This window comes from Dendrobates tinctorius, unplaced genomic scaffold (assembly GCF_039654945.1).
Source record: "Dendrobates tinctorius isolate UK_male_01 unplaced genomic scaffold, ASM3965494v1 ptg000067l, whole genome shotgun sequence".
Lineage (NCBI taxonomy): Eukaryota > Metazoa > Chordata > Amphibia > Anura > Dendrobatidae > Dendrobates > Dendrobates tinctorius.
This window is the reverse complement of record NW_027361735.1, coordinates 8,307,266-8,326,131: the sequence shown is the minus strand read 5'-3', so window position 1 is coordinate 8,326,131 and position 18,866 is coordinate 8,307,266. Positions and strand designations below refer to the sequence as shown.

Genomic DNA, 18,866 nt, shown 5'->3' with positions numbered 1-18,866 from the left:
ATATATATATATATATATACACTCACTGGCCACTTTATTAGGTACACCTGTCCAACTGTGTGTTAAGACTTAATTTCTAATCAGCCAATCACATGGCGGCAACTCAGTGCATTTAGGCATGTAGACATGGTCAAGACAATCTCCTGCAGTTCAAACCGAGCATCAGTATGGGGAAGAAAGGTGATTTGAGTGCCTTTGAACGTGGCATGATTGTTGGTGCCAGAAGGGCTGGTCTGAGAATTTCAGAAACTGCTGATCTACTGGGATTTTCACGCACAACCATCTCTAGGGTTTACAGAGAATGGTCCGAAAAAGAAAAAAAATCCAGTGAGCGGCAGTTCTGTGGCCGGAAATGCCATGTTGATGCCAGAGGTCAGAGGAGAATGGGCAGACTGGTTCGAGCTGATAGAAAGGCAACAGTGACTCAAATTGCCACCCGTTACAACCAAGGTAGGCAGAAGAGCATCTCTGAACGCACAGTGCGTCGAACTTTGAGGCAGATGGGCTACAGCAGCAGAAGACCACACTGGGTACCACTCCTCTCAGCTAAGAGCAGGAAACTGAGGCTACAATTTGCACAAGCTCATCGAAATTGGACAGTAGAAGATTGGAAAAACGTTGCCTGGTCTGATGAGTCTCGATTTCTGCTGCGACATTCGGATGGTAGGGTCAGAATTTGGCGTAAACAACATGAAAGCATGGATCCATCCTGCCTTGTATCAACGGTTCAGGCTGGTGGTGGTGGTGTCATGGTGTGGGGAATTTTTTCTGGGCACTCTTTGGGCCCCTTGGTACCAATTGAGCATCGTTGCAACGCCACAGCCTACCTGAGTATTGTTGCTGACCATGTCCATCCCTTTATGACCACAATGTACCCAACATCTGATGGCTACTTTCAGCAGGATAATGCGCCATGTCATAAAGCTCGAATCATCTCAGATTGGTTTCTTGAACATGACAATGAGTTTACTGTACTCAAATGGCCTCCTCAGTCACCAGATCTCAATCCAATAGAGCATCTTTGGGATGTGGTGGAACGGGAGATTCGCATCAGGGATGTGCAGCCGACAAATCTGCGCCAACTGTGTGATGCCATCATGTCAATATGGTCCAAAATCTCTGAGGAATGCTTCCAGCACCTTGTTGAATCTCTGCCACGAAGAATTGAGGCAGTTCTGAAGGCAAAAGGGGGTCCAACCCCTTACTAGCATGGTGTACCTAATAAAGTGGCCAGTGAGTGTATATATACAGTATACTACAAAGTTTATATCTATCGTCTATGTATCTGTCCATCTACATGATTCTCATTGTGACATCACGGTACAATCTATGTCACAGTGATGTGATGACATCATCACATTCTACATTCCAGTGTTACAGCCTGTAGGAAATCACTGCCTCACAGACCCCCAAGGGTGAGGGAGTTCCTTTTGTTTTTCGTGATGAACGAAGCAAAAATTGATTACAAAATGGATAAAAACAGAAGACGAGCCCAACGAGATCGGCTACTGAGAGAGAGGAGAGGATTAAATGAAGAGCAGGTATTATTATTCGCTTTAGGGCGAAAAGACATTACTCTACTGAACATGGACACTGACGCCTCTGAAATGGCGTCCAAACGACAAAATCTTGAGAAAATTAGAAAGTCCAAAAGACATGAGATCCTTACAGAGAGAAGGATTATGGAGAACCTCATGGAGTCCCACTCTGCAGCCTCCGCTGAGCTTCAGAGTGCCATACTTATCTCCTTGAAAAAAATTGGAGATCTGGCCCCTGCAATAAGGATGAGGAATAAAGAAGCCATCCTAAATAAGCGGAGAAACATGGGCGCAGATATAAAGCTGGACGAGGTTCTCCAAGAAACTTCAAGACTGGTCTCATCCAGATCTAAAAGAAAGGACATCCTGGACCTGCAAAGAGCAGCAGCCAAGAAGAGAATTCGGAACAGCAGAGACTGGGTTATCCAATGCAAGAGACAGCTGACCTATGCTACACCCATTATTAATGGGAATGGTGCACTATGGAGTTCCCAGTCATCAGCCAAAACCATCAGCGTTTCTTTACCAGAAAGAGCAATGGATGAAGATGAAACAGGTAAGATGGAAACAGCTCAGTAGGATAAGACTGGGGGCGAGGGGGATTATACTCCTAAAATTATGTGCAGACCTCAATTATCAATGCTGACTTGTGGAAGAACAGTCCTTGCTGCCCGTAGCAACCAGTCACATTTCAGTGTTCCATAGAATGTTAAGAACCGGAATCTGTGCTGTGAATCGTTGCTACGGGCAACAGGGACATTTTTGCAATTAGACAGTAAACGAAACCCCAAATATTCGACATTTCCTGCTGATGTATAGAGTTCTGTTTAAAATTGTAATATGTGATATCTGGAGCTATATTTATTAACCCCTTCTTGACCGGGTAGTTTTTCGTTTTTTTTCCTCCCTTTTTCGAAAAAGCCATAATTTTATTTCTTCATTTGTCTTCTAATACAGCCGTATTTGAGCTTGTTTTTTTTTCAGTGGGCCGAGCTGTAGCTTCAAGCGACCGCATTTATTTTGTCATTCAATGTTTTTTTTGCTTTTTTTAAAAAAAAGGAAAAAAAATGAGTTCGGTAAAATTGTGTAGAAAAAAGGGATTCCGACATGTTTGTTCTTTATTGTGTTAATTGTGTGATAAAAATGACCTCACAACAAAAAATTTCCAATGTCAGATACAATTCTGGTAATGCCCAATATGCATAAGTTTTCTTTTTACTAAAATGGTGGAAGAAAATTAGAAATTTAATAAGAAAAAAAATGACAATTGGTTTGTGAGACATCGTAACATTCTGATTTTGCTCCTCATTTTTTTATTATTATTAACTGGGAAGGATAAGTAATTCAAATTAAATTTTTGAATTTAAAAAAAACCTTTTTTTATTTATTTCATTTTTTAGTCTCTTTAGAAGATTTGACCCTGAGATTTTCTGATCTTTTGTAAAGGGACTGTATCGCTGTATATAGCTTTAGTTACGTTTTCAAATGAAATTAAGCCAGGCTGGTCTTAACATTTGGATGAAAATAAAAGATAGGGCCCATATAGACATTACAACCGATAAACCCCTTGCAATTGTGTCCTGAGGGGACTAATGGGTGCTGATGCGCACAAATCGGCATTTACTTAATTTAAGTACCACTGTTAGCAATGAAATAGTAAAATTGAAGCAATCAGAGTGTTCTCCAGTCACTGCAGTTATAGGCAGGTGGCAGTTATGTAATACAGCTGGTGTTGGCCTGGTAAAATGCATGCTCAGCGCCTGAGCCCGCATTTAAAGGGAATCTGTCACCCCTTTTTTGAGATATCATACAATGACATCATTCAATTGTGTGTCACATAAGGATTCTCTTAGTACTTTTGCTTCCCCCTAACCCTGCACCTTTCATGCATAAATGCCTTTTTTATAACGGTTCAGATGTATGTAAACTGCTGCTGTCCGGTCCGCTGGGTGGGGCTTATTCAACTGCTCCCCCCTCCCTGTCTTGCTCTATGCATTTCTTCTTGTGTAGAGCCAGACAGGGAGGGGGGGAGCAGGTGAATAAGCCCCGCCCAGCGGACAGGACAGCAGCATTTATGCATGAAAGGTGCGGGGTCAGGGGGAAGCAAAAGTACTAAGAGAATACTTATGTGACACACAATTGAATTATATCATTGTATGATATCTCAAAAAAGGGGTGACAGATTCCCTTTAATGGAAAGTGTATTTTCATTATTTGCTCTCAAAGAGATTAACAAATCCTATATTACCTCAGCAGGTGCAAACGTTATGATGCCCTCTGCCATAGCAGATGTGAAAGAAGAAGACCTTGGTGATGCCAGATCCCTTATTTTACCTGAGAGAAAACTGGTTAAAATAGAAAATCCTATTGACCTTTACAGCCTTAATTTACTCACCGATATTGGAAGAGGAAGCTATGGAAAGGTAAGAATTTATACTACTCCGTGCTCCCCAATGCATTCTTCACCAGATACACAGGATGGTATAAATATTCATTACAGGATCTTCATATGTAATGATAATTGGGATACACCAGTGATCCATTACACCGATCCCTAGAATAGATGAGAGTTTGCTCTGATCTTCTGTGATTTTTCTCCAGGTCGTCTTGGCATCAGATCCGGTCAGCAAAGAATTACTAGCTCTTAAGATCATGGAAAAGAATTGTTGTGATGAAGAAACATTCTCTACAGAGTTAAAGGTCCTAAGTATTGGCGCCGGCTGCCGCTTCATAACATCTCTGCGGGGCTTTGTAGAAACATCACAAGATTATATAATAGCCATGGAGGCAATGGCCGGAGGAGATCTGTTTAGCCAAATGTTAGAATCGATGAAGTTCGATATAGAGACCACAAGGTAAATATCTTAGGCTGAATCATAATAATCTGCTGCCCGTTCATTACGGTCCTAAAGTGTGTGTAACCATTGATCCATCCTCTACTTTCTTCTCCACAGACGCTTTGCAGCAGAAATGGTTTGCGGAATCCAGTTCCTCCATGAACACGGCGTGATACATCGGTAATCAGTTCATCTCCATAAATCTATGTTGTCACCTTACATATCTAATGTAGAAAGTTCTTTTCATGAATTATCCTCACCATCAGTGTCTGCTCCTTTTCCCTGCAGTGACCTGAAGCCTCATAACGTCCTCATTGATGGCACTGGACACATAAACATCTGTGACTTTGGAACTTCAGCCGTGAATGTGGGCAAGGATGACATCTTGGAAGAACTTGTTGGCACGAAGGGTTACATCGCGCCTGAGGTAAGGAACATCCCTGAGTGATTGATGTCGATAGTAGGATTGAGTACTAATCTGAGTATCCAGCTCATATCTCATCACAGACCGGTCCTCATAGGCTCAATGTGTAAATCCCCTCCCTGAAATATTCAGCTCATCTCCTATCTTATGTTCCTACAGGTACTGGATAGAGAAGGCTACAATCATCTGGCAGATTCCTTTTCATTTGGTGTCATCCTGTACATGATGATTGTGGGGACGTCTCCATTCTATAACAGTGGCGATATGGACGACTACCATGAGTCTTTGGACAACGTCCTATATTTCCCACCCTGCATCTCCAGCGATGAGCTTGACATCCTAGAAGGGGTAAGTAGGATTAGGTGAGGAAGAATGATGGTAGATTATAAGGAAGGATAGATGACATGATGCTGACAGTCCATAGACATTGTGTAATAACATATCAGTAATAATACATAATATAACGATCAATGGTCTCTCTCATCTTCCAGCTTCTCTGCAAAACCCCATCTGCTCGGTATGCCATAACATCGTTCATTAGAGAACGCCCATTCTTCCACTCCATAAACTGGAGCGACGTGGAGTCCGGCAGAGCCGAACCACCGTTCCATTACGAAAATGTAAGTATAGCACATAGGGACATCCATAGTGTTACCTCTGCCCAGTAGTACACATACCCACCATACACCTCATCATTATATCCCCCAGGCGCCAGTTCTAAGAAATGTACATTTCTCTTCTTAAAAAGGAGAAAAGCAGCGCTCACCTTTAAAAATCACTTTCTTAATAACATCCTTTAAGACATATCATCAGTAGAGAGAGAAGTATCAGGTGCGACTGTTCACAGAGTCTAGCCGATATAGTCTACAGGACATTAATAAAGGAGTATTTTTATACGGCGAGTGATGCTTTTCTTCATTTTTGGCCTGCAATTGTTTCCCCAGTTTGGTGTCTATTAAACTGGGCTCCCCTGTGGTCCAGGGACCCTTTTTTAAATGTGCAACCTGCGATATTGTGATCTCCGCCCAGACTTTATGATGGTGTCGAGTCGCTTCCATTTCTTTATTTTGAATATATTTCTTTTCTTATAGGAGTAATAGTTTGATATAAATCAGCCCCATTCCAGCAACATCGAGGAATGAAGCTTTAATTAATCGGATGAGACAATTACCTGGACTTTCTAACTTACCGGACTATGACAAATACTACAGAGCTTCCACCACATTAACAGCCACGTTGATTCGAGCACCAAACATCCAGGGATGTATTCCGATCGCCATATTTGGGGTCAGGAAGGAATTTTTTTCCCCTGAGGATATTCCAACAACAAGTCCTCGGGGTTATTTTTCGCCTTCCTCTGGATCGAAATGGCAAGTAAACAAAGGCTGAAATTGAAGGACTTCTTTCAGCCAAACTTGCCATTTGGTTGACTCATTTACACTGTGGTGGTAAGGACAAGACTACTGGATATGGACAGAGAAGGCAGCGGCTGCTCCTTCTCCACCGGATATGGCCAAAAAGAAAGCAGCGGCTGCTCCTTCTCATACTTGGCCATAGGCCGGGGTCACCCTTGTGAGAAACTCGCACGAGTCTCGCGTCTCAATACCCGGCACTGCCACCGGCCCTTGGACCTTAGCGCTCAGCTGCATAGAAACAAACTCCAGTCTTGAGTGACAGCGGCAATTGTGACCCCGGCCATATACAGACACTACCGGGTCATGGACAGAATGAAGAAGCGGCTGCTCCTTCATCTACCTGTCCATGGCCAGACAGAAGGCCATATGGTTGATCGTGGTGCTGTAAGAATCCAAGAAAACTCCATCTACACAGATCACACGTTACACATTCCTGCTCTTCTCCTCTCCATCGTGTGTGATCCAGACCTGGATGTGCAAAAACAGCACAAGTACAACCAATGGCCCAAGGAGCGGAATCATCAACATCTGCTCCTCTCTATAGAAAGTTACTGTATCTACAGACTTTCTTATTTCATCTTTGCATATTAGTAACAACTTTTATGCAAAAATAAATATATTGAACATCAATGCTGCTTCTAGAACGATTCTTCTGACAAAACTGCTGTTTGGTACTTTTACTAATATCCCGATGACCTAATGTAATTGTGGAAGGGGCTGAATATCTCTCATGAGGATTTCTGCATTCAGTAAAATATTTAAGTTCTAAAAAAAGATGAGAGAATTTAATCTACTCAAACTTTACAAGTATCCTCATATACTGCTCTCCCAGTAGCATAACTTCTGGAGAAGCAGAGGTTGAAGTCGCCCCAAGCCCCTCACTCAGACGGGCCCACCCAAAGCTTAACTTATCGGTGAGGGCAGCCAGATGATACAGAAAGACTTGATACAGAATAGCAGGGGGGCACACTAGACGAGCCCTGGGCAGAGATAAGGGGGGATAGAGCGACATGATGAAGTCTGTGACTCTGAAGTACAAGGTGCTCAGTGCTCAGAGACATGGCCGAGGTGAGGAAGGCTGAACCTGACCACCACTGAGCAAGACACAGAAGTACAAGGTGTTCAGTGCTCAGAGACATGGCCGAGGTAAGAAAGGCTGAACCTCACCGAGCAAGACACAGAAGGTGAAACATCAAGACTGAACCAAGAAATATCTGAAGACAGATTTTTTAAAGGTTTTATGGACTGATGAGATTAGAGCGACTCTTGATGGACCAGTTGGCAATGGTTGAAGAAGTAATTGGTACAAACATCTATTTTGACACCAGCAAGGTGAAGGTGGGGAATAGCTATGGGTTGGTATTATTAATGATGAGCTTGATGGACCTTTTCAGGTGGCAGATGAACTTAAAATCAAGTCCCAAACCTATTACCAGTGTTTAGGAGACTCTTCCTTCATACAGTGTTACAGGAATAGATCTGTATATTTCAAGAAAATTATGATTGTTCTGCAGGACAATGCTCCATCGCAGTATCAATGTCTCCACTGCTCGGCTGCCAGTAAAGATTAAAGAATAATGATACAACCCCTTCCTCACCGGACCTAAACCATTATGAGTAATTGTGGGCCCTTCTTAAATGGGAGATTTACGGTGAAGAAAAACAGACACATTTCTGTACAGTATAACACACAAATATGAACTGTAACCTTTAATTAAAAAAAGGGGTCCAGTTCTGAGAAAAGATCCACGATAAAATTATTTTTAATAGTGATTGGCGAGCACTAAAATGCTCGTAGTTCGGGTCGAGCAAATTGTAATACTCGGGTACTCGGACAGATCAACGAACCCAATGTAAGTCTATGGGAGACCAGAACATTTTTACCGCAATCTCCCCCGGGGGTCCTTTTAAGGTCTAAAAACTTCAAAAAATGATGGAAACACTGCTGAAATGACGCGGGGACATCATGGGGATCGCCCCTGGAAGCATTCCTGACTCCTAGTTCACAGCTTTAAACAATGTTTTCAGAGTTTCATGCCATTTTTACCGATGCACCAAAAAACATACCAAAACGGATTTTGCTGGGAAATATGTTAGGGTACATCCTTTCCAGGTTAATTACTTGTATATAATGCAAAATAAATAACCCCGGACCAAAATGTTCCTCCCCCACTTGGGCTATGCGCAGAAGCAGCGTTTTTGAAGCTTTTTTCAACTTTAACATTGCTTTCAACCAAAACAAATGCATTCACTGGGAAATGTCATTGTAACATTTACCAACCCTAGCTGGCCATGTGGTGTTTGACACATAAGCAGACCCATCTTGTTTCATTTATGAAGGAGGAATTCTTAAAGTCACAGAGCCTATTTTTACAGGGGCATCAGGCAGCATTAAGCTGCTTAAAGGGCCATTATTAAACAGTGGGTCTCCTAAACTGTTATAGCCTTCTAGCTATTGAACCCGTTCTATGCCCGGATGGTGAGCATTTTTATTGGTATATGGTCTCCCAATCTGGTATGTTCTGCCCCCCTCCTGTCCTGGTATGCAAGGCACCCCCTCATCCCTATAATGGCATGCATGGCCCCCTCATCCCTATAATGGTATGCATGGCCTCCTCATCCCTATTCTGGTATGTATGGTCCCCTCACCCCCCCCCAATCCTGGTATGCATGGCACCCCATTCCTCATCCTCGTATGTATGGTTCCCTCACCCCCAATCCTGGTATGCATGGTCCCCTCATCCCCAATCCTGGTATGCATGGTCCCCTAACCCCCAATCCTGATATGCATGGTCCCCTCACCCCCCAATCCTGATATGCATGGTCCCCTCACCCCCCAATCCTGATATGCATGGTCCCCTCACCTCCCAATCCTGATATGCATGGTCCCCTCACCCCCCAATCCTGATATGCATGGTCCCCTCACCCCCCAATCCTGATATGCATGGTCCCCTCACCTCCCAATCCTGGCATGCATGGTCCCCTCATCCCTTATCCTGGTATGCATGCTATCTCTCACCCCCTTATCTTGATATGTAAGGTCCCCCTCACTCCTATTAAACTGCACACATACAAAAAAAAATTTATACTCACCTTTCTTCCCTGTGCTCCAGAACTGTCCTGTTCTGCCACAGGCCGGGGGAAGAGTGCAGCGCTGGAGTACGCACATGCCCATACCGCGCTGTCCGGTGCCATATTGTTGAAGACACACTGCAAATGTGTCTTCAGTAAAATGGCGCCAAATAGAGCTAGGCGCATGTGCGATTGCGACGCCGAACTCCTGCCCGGTCTCCAGCGAGAAGAGAAGCACCACGGCATCACTCCTCCCGCTCAGGTAAGTATGGCGCCAGAGATCGTGGTATGCATTCAGTGTCTACGCGTACCACGATCTCCGGCGCCAGGCTCGGACTGGCCCATAGGGTAACAGGGGAATTCCCCGGTGGGCCCCTGTGCAGATCTGGGCCCCCAATCTCATTGTGTGGGCAGAACTTGGCATAATTCACTCTATACAGAAAAAAAGCAGCATCTCATCATTCATTAACCAAACTACCCAGTTTATTATTATATACTGCTATAGGTGAATTTGTGAGCAAGGGTAGTGTAATATTTGTGTGCAGGTAAAAAGGAGGCCCCCAAAGTCAATTTTACTGGTGGGCCCTTGGCACCCCAGTCCGACACTGCATACAGATGATCGCTGTCGAACTTCAAATGGGCCTGGATATGTGCTGAGTGAGCAGGTGGACTTTGAGTGTCCTGCAGAATTTAAATCCATGACGACGTAGTGTGTTACTAATGGTAATGTTTGCAACTGTAGTCCCAGCTCTCTTCAGGTCATTGACCAGATCCTCCCGTGTAGTTCTGAACTGATTCCTTTTCTTTCTCAGAATCATCCTTATTCCCACATTGCGAGATCTTGAATGGAGCCCCAGACTGAGGAAGATTGACAGTGATCTTGTGGTTCTCCCATTTTCTAATAATTGCTTCAACAGTTGATGCCTTCTCCACCAAGCCGCTTGCCTATTGTCTTGTAGTCCATCACAGCCTTGTGCAGGTCTACAATTTTGTCCCTGGTGTCCTGAGACAGCTCTTTGGTCTTGGCCATGGTTGAGTGGTTGGAATGTGATTGAGTGTGTGGACAGGTGTCTTTTGTACAGGTAACGAGTACAAACAGGTGCAATTAATACAGGTAATGAGTGCAGAGTAGGAGGCTTCCTAAAGAAAAACTAACAGGTCTGTGAGAACCAGAACTCTTGCTTGTTAGTAGGTGATGAAATACTTTTTTCAAAATGCAAATTAATTATGTAAAAATCATACAATGTGATTTTCTGGATTTTATTTTTAGATTCTGTCTCTCACAGGTGAAGTGTAGGTGGGAAAACCTGTAAAATCGGTAGTGTATCAAATATTTATTTTTCCCACTGTATATAAATAGTATATATCAAAAAGATTAATTTAGACTAAAAACATTTACATAGAGTGATATTTACTTACTGAGTTTAGTGTTCACTTGTAAATCAATGGAAGAAAAGATTTCAAAGTCAATAGAATGGTCAACCTGAACACTAAAAATTAAATATAAGACGAAACATTACTAACATTTATATTTTGAAAATAATGCCAAATAAAATATATTATATTACATCTTAGACCACAGAGATATGTTCACTTTTAAACACTTTCACAGGTTAGGTATAATCTACAGTATACATAGCTGAAACACCACCGTGCCGTACAAATGTGGTGGTCAAGCTCAGCTCCCATTGAGACGAATGGGATCTGAGCTGCAGTACCGAGAACGGCCACTATGCAATCTACAGAGCTGCGATATTTTGGCTCCATACATTGTGCACTTTTCGTGACCACTGCACCAGGTATCAGTTGACCCGTGATGGTGTCAGGTTCTGCTCCCCATAATCTAATATTTTATATATTAAACATACTCTCTATATCATTTCTATGTATATATTTATTTATGGAATATATTTTATAATTGTCATGTCCACTTACAATCAGGTCCCATATCCGTAGTTCAGAGTTCCTTTGAAAGATGTGCTGACGTTTTTGATCATGATCTCCACAGCGTCATCCTCCTTCAGATCCACTTCACTGCTTTCTATCAATAGATTACTCATCTGAATACTGAAGCAGAGGCACCTTAGTCAGTATCCTTATTATTAACCCTAAATGAGCGGCTACATCGGTCAGCAGGCTATGTCGCCCCGTTGCAAAGACAGAAAATTTGTGCAAAGGTACATTCTTCTAATAGCCAAAATAATGTGTGGTTTGTCCAATAGGAGCAATCAAATATACGGCGCATTGTTAGGAGTATAGTGCATTCATGAAGAGAGCGCTCCTCACACCTACTCACTGGCTACTCTTGATGCAGAGGAGCCAGGAGTCCGTCACCGCAGAGTGGGGGTGAGCGCACCCCATCATTAATATATCAGGCTTATAACTACGAGATCAGACCTATCTCCATGTATAAGGCAGGTCTGCTATATTGCAAGCACTAGGATTTGTGATTTGCTAGTGGTGGACTTTTGTGACTATAAATCTTTATGGACTGTGTACTATATTTACTATTATTTTTTATTATTATTATCATTATTATTATCGTGATTATTATTATTGTTATTATTATTATTGTTGTCATTATTATTATTATTCAGGCCCTTGGGCAACTTAGTCGCAGTCCTCATTGTCGATTTTTGCACCTCACTTTCATAGGTCTATAACCCTTTTTTGTTTGGGTCGATATGAGCTGCATTTTTATTACTACCATATTTTGAGGTCCATATGACTTTTTTTATCTCTTTTTTTTTCGGGGGGGGGGGGGGGGGAGTTAACTAGCCAAAAATCAATGACTCTACCATTTCAGATTGATACTTACTAAATAGTATGAAGTGGTTATTCGGGCGGATGCTCCGATTCAAAATATGTTATTTTTTAAAAATTTAATTTATGATCTGGAAAAAGGAGGGTAGATCTTAACCTGCCGTATATATATACATATAGCCTAAGAAGGTCCTACAAGTTCATGGGAGTATAAATAAATCATATAGCCAAAAAGGATACTGACTTGAATAAAAGGATACATTTTATTAACATATAATTCAGACAAAAACCATAAAAACACAATTAAAAAGGGAATCTACTGCAAAAGTCATGTCACTGGTAAATGTAAATTAATAAACTGAATTATTTATCAAGTGATCATTGGATGGTGTTTAGAACACTAATTAGAGTATGAATCTATATGAAGAAATTGTGCTCAATTTTCACAATTTTTTTTACATGTATATTAAAGAAAGTCCGTATAAATCAACAGTCCACAATGTCTCTATCTAGTGGAGTCAGTTAAAATGGAGGCATATGGGAATATAATAGCAGCCACAGAGGAATAAATATAAAGTGCATTAAATTCAACCTTTAAAGAAGGGAGGCACCTTCAGGTACTGAAGAGTGGAGGGCCACCATAAACATTTCAGATCATGAATAAATACTTCATATTTACCAGGACTTGAACCGCCTAACGCGTTTTGCTTTCTGCTTCTTCAGAGAAGCTTCTCGGTGTCCCTTAGCGTATTGTACCCGTTTCATAAAATTCAACAATGCTGTCATTCTTACTTTGTTAAACCATATGTGACTTTCCCCAGAAATCTGACAGCTTTTTCTCCCGTGATGTTAGGAAAAGAGGCATGTCTGAAAGCGGCCTGGATAACTTCGGAAGTCTTCTTATTCACTGGAAAAGCACAAGAAGTCAAACCATTTATAATGGCACACAGAAAAGTTTTAACACTTTAAGAAAAAAATGGATGGATAGATGGATGGATGGTAGTGGCATGATGGTGAGCGTGTGTAGGAACAGTTTGTAGGTGTATTGTGGTATTATTGGCACTATTTGGCTTTGAAAAAAAGCGTGTTCTGTTCCATAGAAGTTTGGCAACATTATTCATTAATTATGTAGTGGAAATGGTTTTGGTTATGATTTAGCGGTTTTATTTTGGATTAGTATAGCGGGTATCATTGGAAATGATGGCTTTATACAGTGTGTTTTGTTTTGTAGTCATATGGTAATAGTATTCATTCATTGAAAAGTGGAAATGGTTGCTACCATCGTGTAACAGTATTACTTCAGCCACGTATAGTAGTATTATTGGCAATAATTGGCTTTGCACAGTATAGGTATTTTAATACTATTCATTATGGTGTAGAAATGTTTGTGGTTATGGTGTGGCGGCATCATTTAAACTGAGTATAGACGTATTATTGTAATATTAGTTTTTGTACAGTGTAAAAGTACGGTAATAATATTTGTTGTCTATGTGGGGATACGGCTGTGGTTATGGTGTGGCGGTATTATTTCATCCTCTTATAGAGGTATTGTTGGTAATAGTAGTCTTTGTGCAGCTTGTAATGTTTTGTAGAAGTAAGGTAATATTCATTTTATATGTAGTGGACACAGTTTTGGTTAGGGTTTGGCGTTATTAGCTTGGCCTAGTATATGGTATTATTGGTCGTTAAACTTGTGCTTTGTTCTGTAGTATTGGTAATATACACTCACTGGCCACTTTATTAGGTACACCTGTCCAACTGTGTGTTAAGACTTAATTTCTAATCAGCTAATCACATGGCGGCAACTCAGTGCATTTAGGCATGTAGACATGGTCAAGACAATCTCCTGCAGTTCAAACCGAGCATCAGTATGGGGAAGAAAGGTGATTTGAGTGCCTTTGAACGTGGCATGATTGTTGGTGCCAGAAGGGCTGGTCTGAGAATTTCAGAAACTGCTGGTCTACTGGGATTTTCACGCACAACCATCTCTAGGGTTTACAGAGAATGGTCCGAAAAAGAAAAAAAATCCAGTGAGCGGCAGTTCTGTGGCCGGAAATGCCTTGTTGATGCCAGAGGTCAGAGGAGAATGGGCAGACTGGTTCGAGCTGATAGAAAGGCAACAGTGACTCAAATTGCCACCCGTTACAACCAAGGTAGGCAGAAGAGCATCTCTGAACGCACAGTGCGTCGAACTTTGAGGCAGATGGGCTACAGCAGCAGAAGACCACACTGGGTACCACTCCTCTCAGCTAAGAACAGGAAACTGAGGCTACAATTTGCACAAGCTCATCGAAATTGGACAGTAGAAGATTGGAAAAATGTTGCCTGGTCTGATGAGTCTCGATTTCTGCTGCGACATTCGGATGGTAGGGTCAGAATTTGGCGTAAACAACATGAAAGCATGGATCCATCCTGCCTTGTATCAACGGTTCAGGCTGGTGGTGGTGGTGTCATGGTGTGGGGAATTTTTTCTTGGCACTCTTTGGGCCCCTTGGTACCAATTGAGCATCATTGCAACGCCACAGCCTACCTGAGTATTGTTGCTGACCATGTCCATCCCTTTATGACCACAATGTACCCAACATCTGATGGCTACTTTCAGCAGGATAATGCGCCATGTCATAAAGCTCGAATCATCTCAGATTGGTTTCTTGAACATGACAATGAGTTCACTGTACTCAAATGGCCTCCTCAGTCACCAGATCTCAATCCAATAGAGCATCTTTGGGATGTGTTGGAACGGGAGATTCGCATCAGGGATGTGCAGCCGACAAATCTGCGCCAACTGTGTGATGCCATCATGTCAATATGGTCCAAAATCTCTGAGGAATGCTTCCAGCACCTTGTTGAATCTCTGCCACGAAGAATTGAGGCAGTTCTGAAGGCAAAAGGGGGTCCAACCCGTTACTAGCATGGTGTACCTAATAAAGTGGCCAGTGAGTGTATATGTAGTGGGAATAGTTATGGTCACAGTGTGGCAATATTATTGAGAATATGTTTTTTGTACTGTATGCGTTTGTGCTCTAGAAGTATTGGTAATATATGTAGTGGGAATAGTTATGGTCACAGTGTGGCAATATTATTGAGAATATGTTTTTTTTTGTACTGTATGCGTTTGTGCTCTAGAAGTATTGGTAATATAGATGTAGTGGGAATAGTTATGGTCACAGTGTGGCAATATTATTGAGAATATGTTTTTTTTGTACTGTATGCGTTTGTGCTCTAGAAGTATTGGTAATATATATGTAGCGGGAATAGTTATGGTCACAGTGTGGCAATATTATTGAGAATATGCTTTTTTTGTACTGTATGCGTTTGTGCTCCAGAAGTATTGGTAATATATATGTAGCGGGAATAGTTATGGTCACAGTGTGGCAATATTATTGAGAATATGTTTTTTTTTGTACTGTATGCGTTTGTTCTCTAGAAGTATTGGTAATATATATGTAGCGGGAATAGTTATGGTCACAGTGTGGCAATATTATTGAGAATTTTTTTTTGTACTGTATGCGTTTGTGCTCTAGAAGTATTGGTAATATTATTTTTTCACTGTGTAGTAGATATGATTGTGGTCACAGTATGGTGGCATTATTTTTCCTTAGTATAATGGTATTATTGGAGATAAAAGGCTTTCTATAGTGTTTTGTCCCTTGGGGCTTGTTCCCCTGACGTAAATACATGTAAATAAAATGGAGCACACTTTCTCACGGAGGATTATGGCGCAGGGAGTGTCGTAGCCAGCAGGGTTGATGCATGAGGCATATTGGATAAGCATTTAACACAATCTTATCTGTAGCTTAGTGGAAACCTCCTGTGAATGTAACAGGACCACACCGGGATGTGTGCGAGCAAATATAACCTGGTAATAGTATTATAGCAGTGACTTCAGTGTTTGTGTACCTTATTGCCTATACATTACATCATTATTACAGAACGGTTCTGTATATCAGGACTACGTTTCTGTGAGGTAAATGTATGAGGAAATAGTATCATATGTTGGACACATGAATGCCTTTTACTATCCAGAGCAGCCAAAGCCCAGCTTATACACAGGTGAGGTAAAATGAAAGCTGCTCTGTGCTTGGTTGCTATGGGCAACGAGGCCTGTTCTGACATATGAGGCCTAATGTTGTGGAAAAAATATTGAGAAATCTTTTTTTCCCCAGTGATAAAATTCAGTGACAGAAATGTCTGCAACAAAATCTGTTTCCACAAAGCATTTTTCGTGTGATTTTTTTTTTTATTACTCTGTGTATTTTTGATAAAATGCAAGTAACCTATCTTACTTACCGTAATAGGTGCAGAAAATCTGCAACATCAAAAGCTCATTGTGGGAACACAGCTCTAAAGGGAATCCATCAGCAGGATTTTACACCCCAAACTATTTATATGTGCAAAGACAAGTCCAGCAATACTTTTACATGGCCACTCCGTTCCCCCATTCCTGAGAAATCAGTGTTTGTGTTGATAGGCAAATGAGGACGAAGGGCTATTTGTAAATCAGAAGCCTCTGTCACTCCAGCTCTGTTCTCCACCCAGAGCGGCTTCCTCCTGCTTGACGGACAGCCTCTATGATGTGTGACAGCAGGCAAAGGAGCTGTTGGTCAAGCAGGAGGGGGAATAGAGCTGGAGTGACGGAGGATTCAGATCTACAAATAGCTCTTCAGCCTCATTTGCATATCTAGTTGCTGATTTCTCAGTAATAGAGAAACAAACTGGCCATGTAAAGGTACTTCTGAGCTTGTCGTTGACAAAGCTACATATGAATATATATAGTTTGGGGGTGAAGTCATGGTGAAAAATTCCCTTTAACTGCAACTTTCTTAAAGGGGAAATCCATTTCTGAATAGAGAGAAGATAGGTGCTACCGGTGTTGATGGCTGCTTGATACTGACAGGTCCTATACATAGACAGCACGTACTGTGCACCCTCCAAATAATCCTATTTCTTAGGGCTCTCGGATATACGATGAGCCTGTACATAGAGTGGAGTCCTGGATCATACATATACACTGAATCTGTACAGTGGCGCACCACACACTTATACACACACGTACATAGCACACACATGTACATGGCACACACATAAATACATGCACATGACACACACGTATACACACATGTACATGGCACACTTATACACACATGTACATGGCACACACTAGTTACACACATACATACATGTACATGGCACAAACACACACGTACATGGCACACACTTATACACACACACGTATATGGCACACACATACATGTACAGGGCACACACTTATACACATAAATACATGTAAAAAAAAACAAAAAAAAAACAAGAGGAAAACAGTCCAGATCCATCTAAAAATGCAAATTTTATTATAGATAAACAGGCACATAATAGAGAAACAAGACAATTTTGTTAAAATAACTTGGTCAGTAAGTTTGTAACCCGAAACCAATAGAAGCAAACAAACCAGCAGCCAAGTGGTTAATGTTAAATCCCTGAGGACCACTGCAGAAATAGTTTTATGTGCAAAATGAGCTGTGCTGGGGAATCTATGCTTAAGGATGATCAGTCCTGTTGTATATTGTATTGCACTATGCCCTAGTAATATAAATCAATGGTGCTGTGCTGGAGGGTGCAGCCCATATCAACCTGTAGTCCAATTGCATGCACAGTTGCCCATAAATTGTGTCAGCTGAGGTAGCAGACTCCACCACAGCACCACTGCTGTGTGATCATGAAAACAAGTGCTGAACAGTCAGGGCAGAGAGACCACTGCGTGCAATAATTGCACATGTATTACACAAGGTCCATCAGAGAGAAAGAAAGGAGTATCTATGTAAACATACCCATCATGTCCTGGTAAGGATAAGGTGCTGGCTCGTATACCCCAACGCACGTTTCGTGGTGTGAATACCACTTCCTCGGGGGGCAATGGGCATAAAGAAGTAGGAAATTACGTATAGCTGGGATGTGACAATTTTAATTAAAATGCAGGCATCTACTTTTTGAAGTAAAGGACTCCTGCAGTTCCAACAATTATGTCTATTGGGCGTAGACAGAGATTTATATATTGAACAGATAATTAAGACAGGACAGATCTTTTTAGAGGGTTGGTTAACAAAACGATGTGTTTATACAGAGAAAGAAAAGTGGAAAAAGTTTTTGTCCCCAGGAAATATATCCTGAATTGAAATGACACTTTGGTTCCCTCAGGGGAAATGTTATACATTTACCATAGACTTGATGTCACCAATGAAACATTCTGAACATTGGGGCTTTTATAGATCCGATATCGCTGGGACATACAGTTGAAACCAGAAGTTTACATACACTATATAAAAAGACACATATGCATGTTTATTTCAATATCTGACATGAAATCAGAATAAACCTCTCTCGTTTTAGGTCAATTAGGGTTACCATAATTATTAATATTTGCCAAATGTCAGAATAATGAGAGAGAGAATGTTTTAAGACATTTTTATTACTTACTGCAAAGTCAAAAGTTTACATACATATCATTAGTATTTGGTACCATTGCCCTTAAACTGAATGACTTGGGTCAAACATTTGGGATCTCCTTCCACAAGCTTCTCACAATACTTTGTCGGAATTCTGGGCCCATTCCTCCTGACAAAACTGGGGTAACTGACCCAGGTTTGTAAGTCGCCTTGCTCACACCGGCCTTTTCAGCTATGCCCATAAATGTTCAATTGGACAGAGATCAGGGCTTTGTGATGGCCACTCCAAAATGTCGACTTTGTTATCCTTAAGCCACTTTGTTACCATTTTGGCAGTATGCGTCGGGTCATTGACCATTTGAAATACCCATTTC

At 41.5% G+C, this 18,866-nt stretch overlaps 1 pseudogene; it reads right to left on the bottom strand.

Annotated features, from left to right (window-relative positions):
• The window catches only part of LOC141095151 (cholesteryl ester transfer protein-like), an 83,608-nt pseudogene that overhangs the window by 62,014 nt on the left and 2,728 nt on the right, over nt 1-18,866 (bottom strand).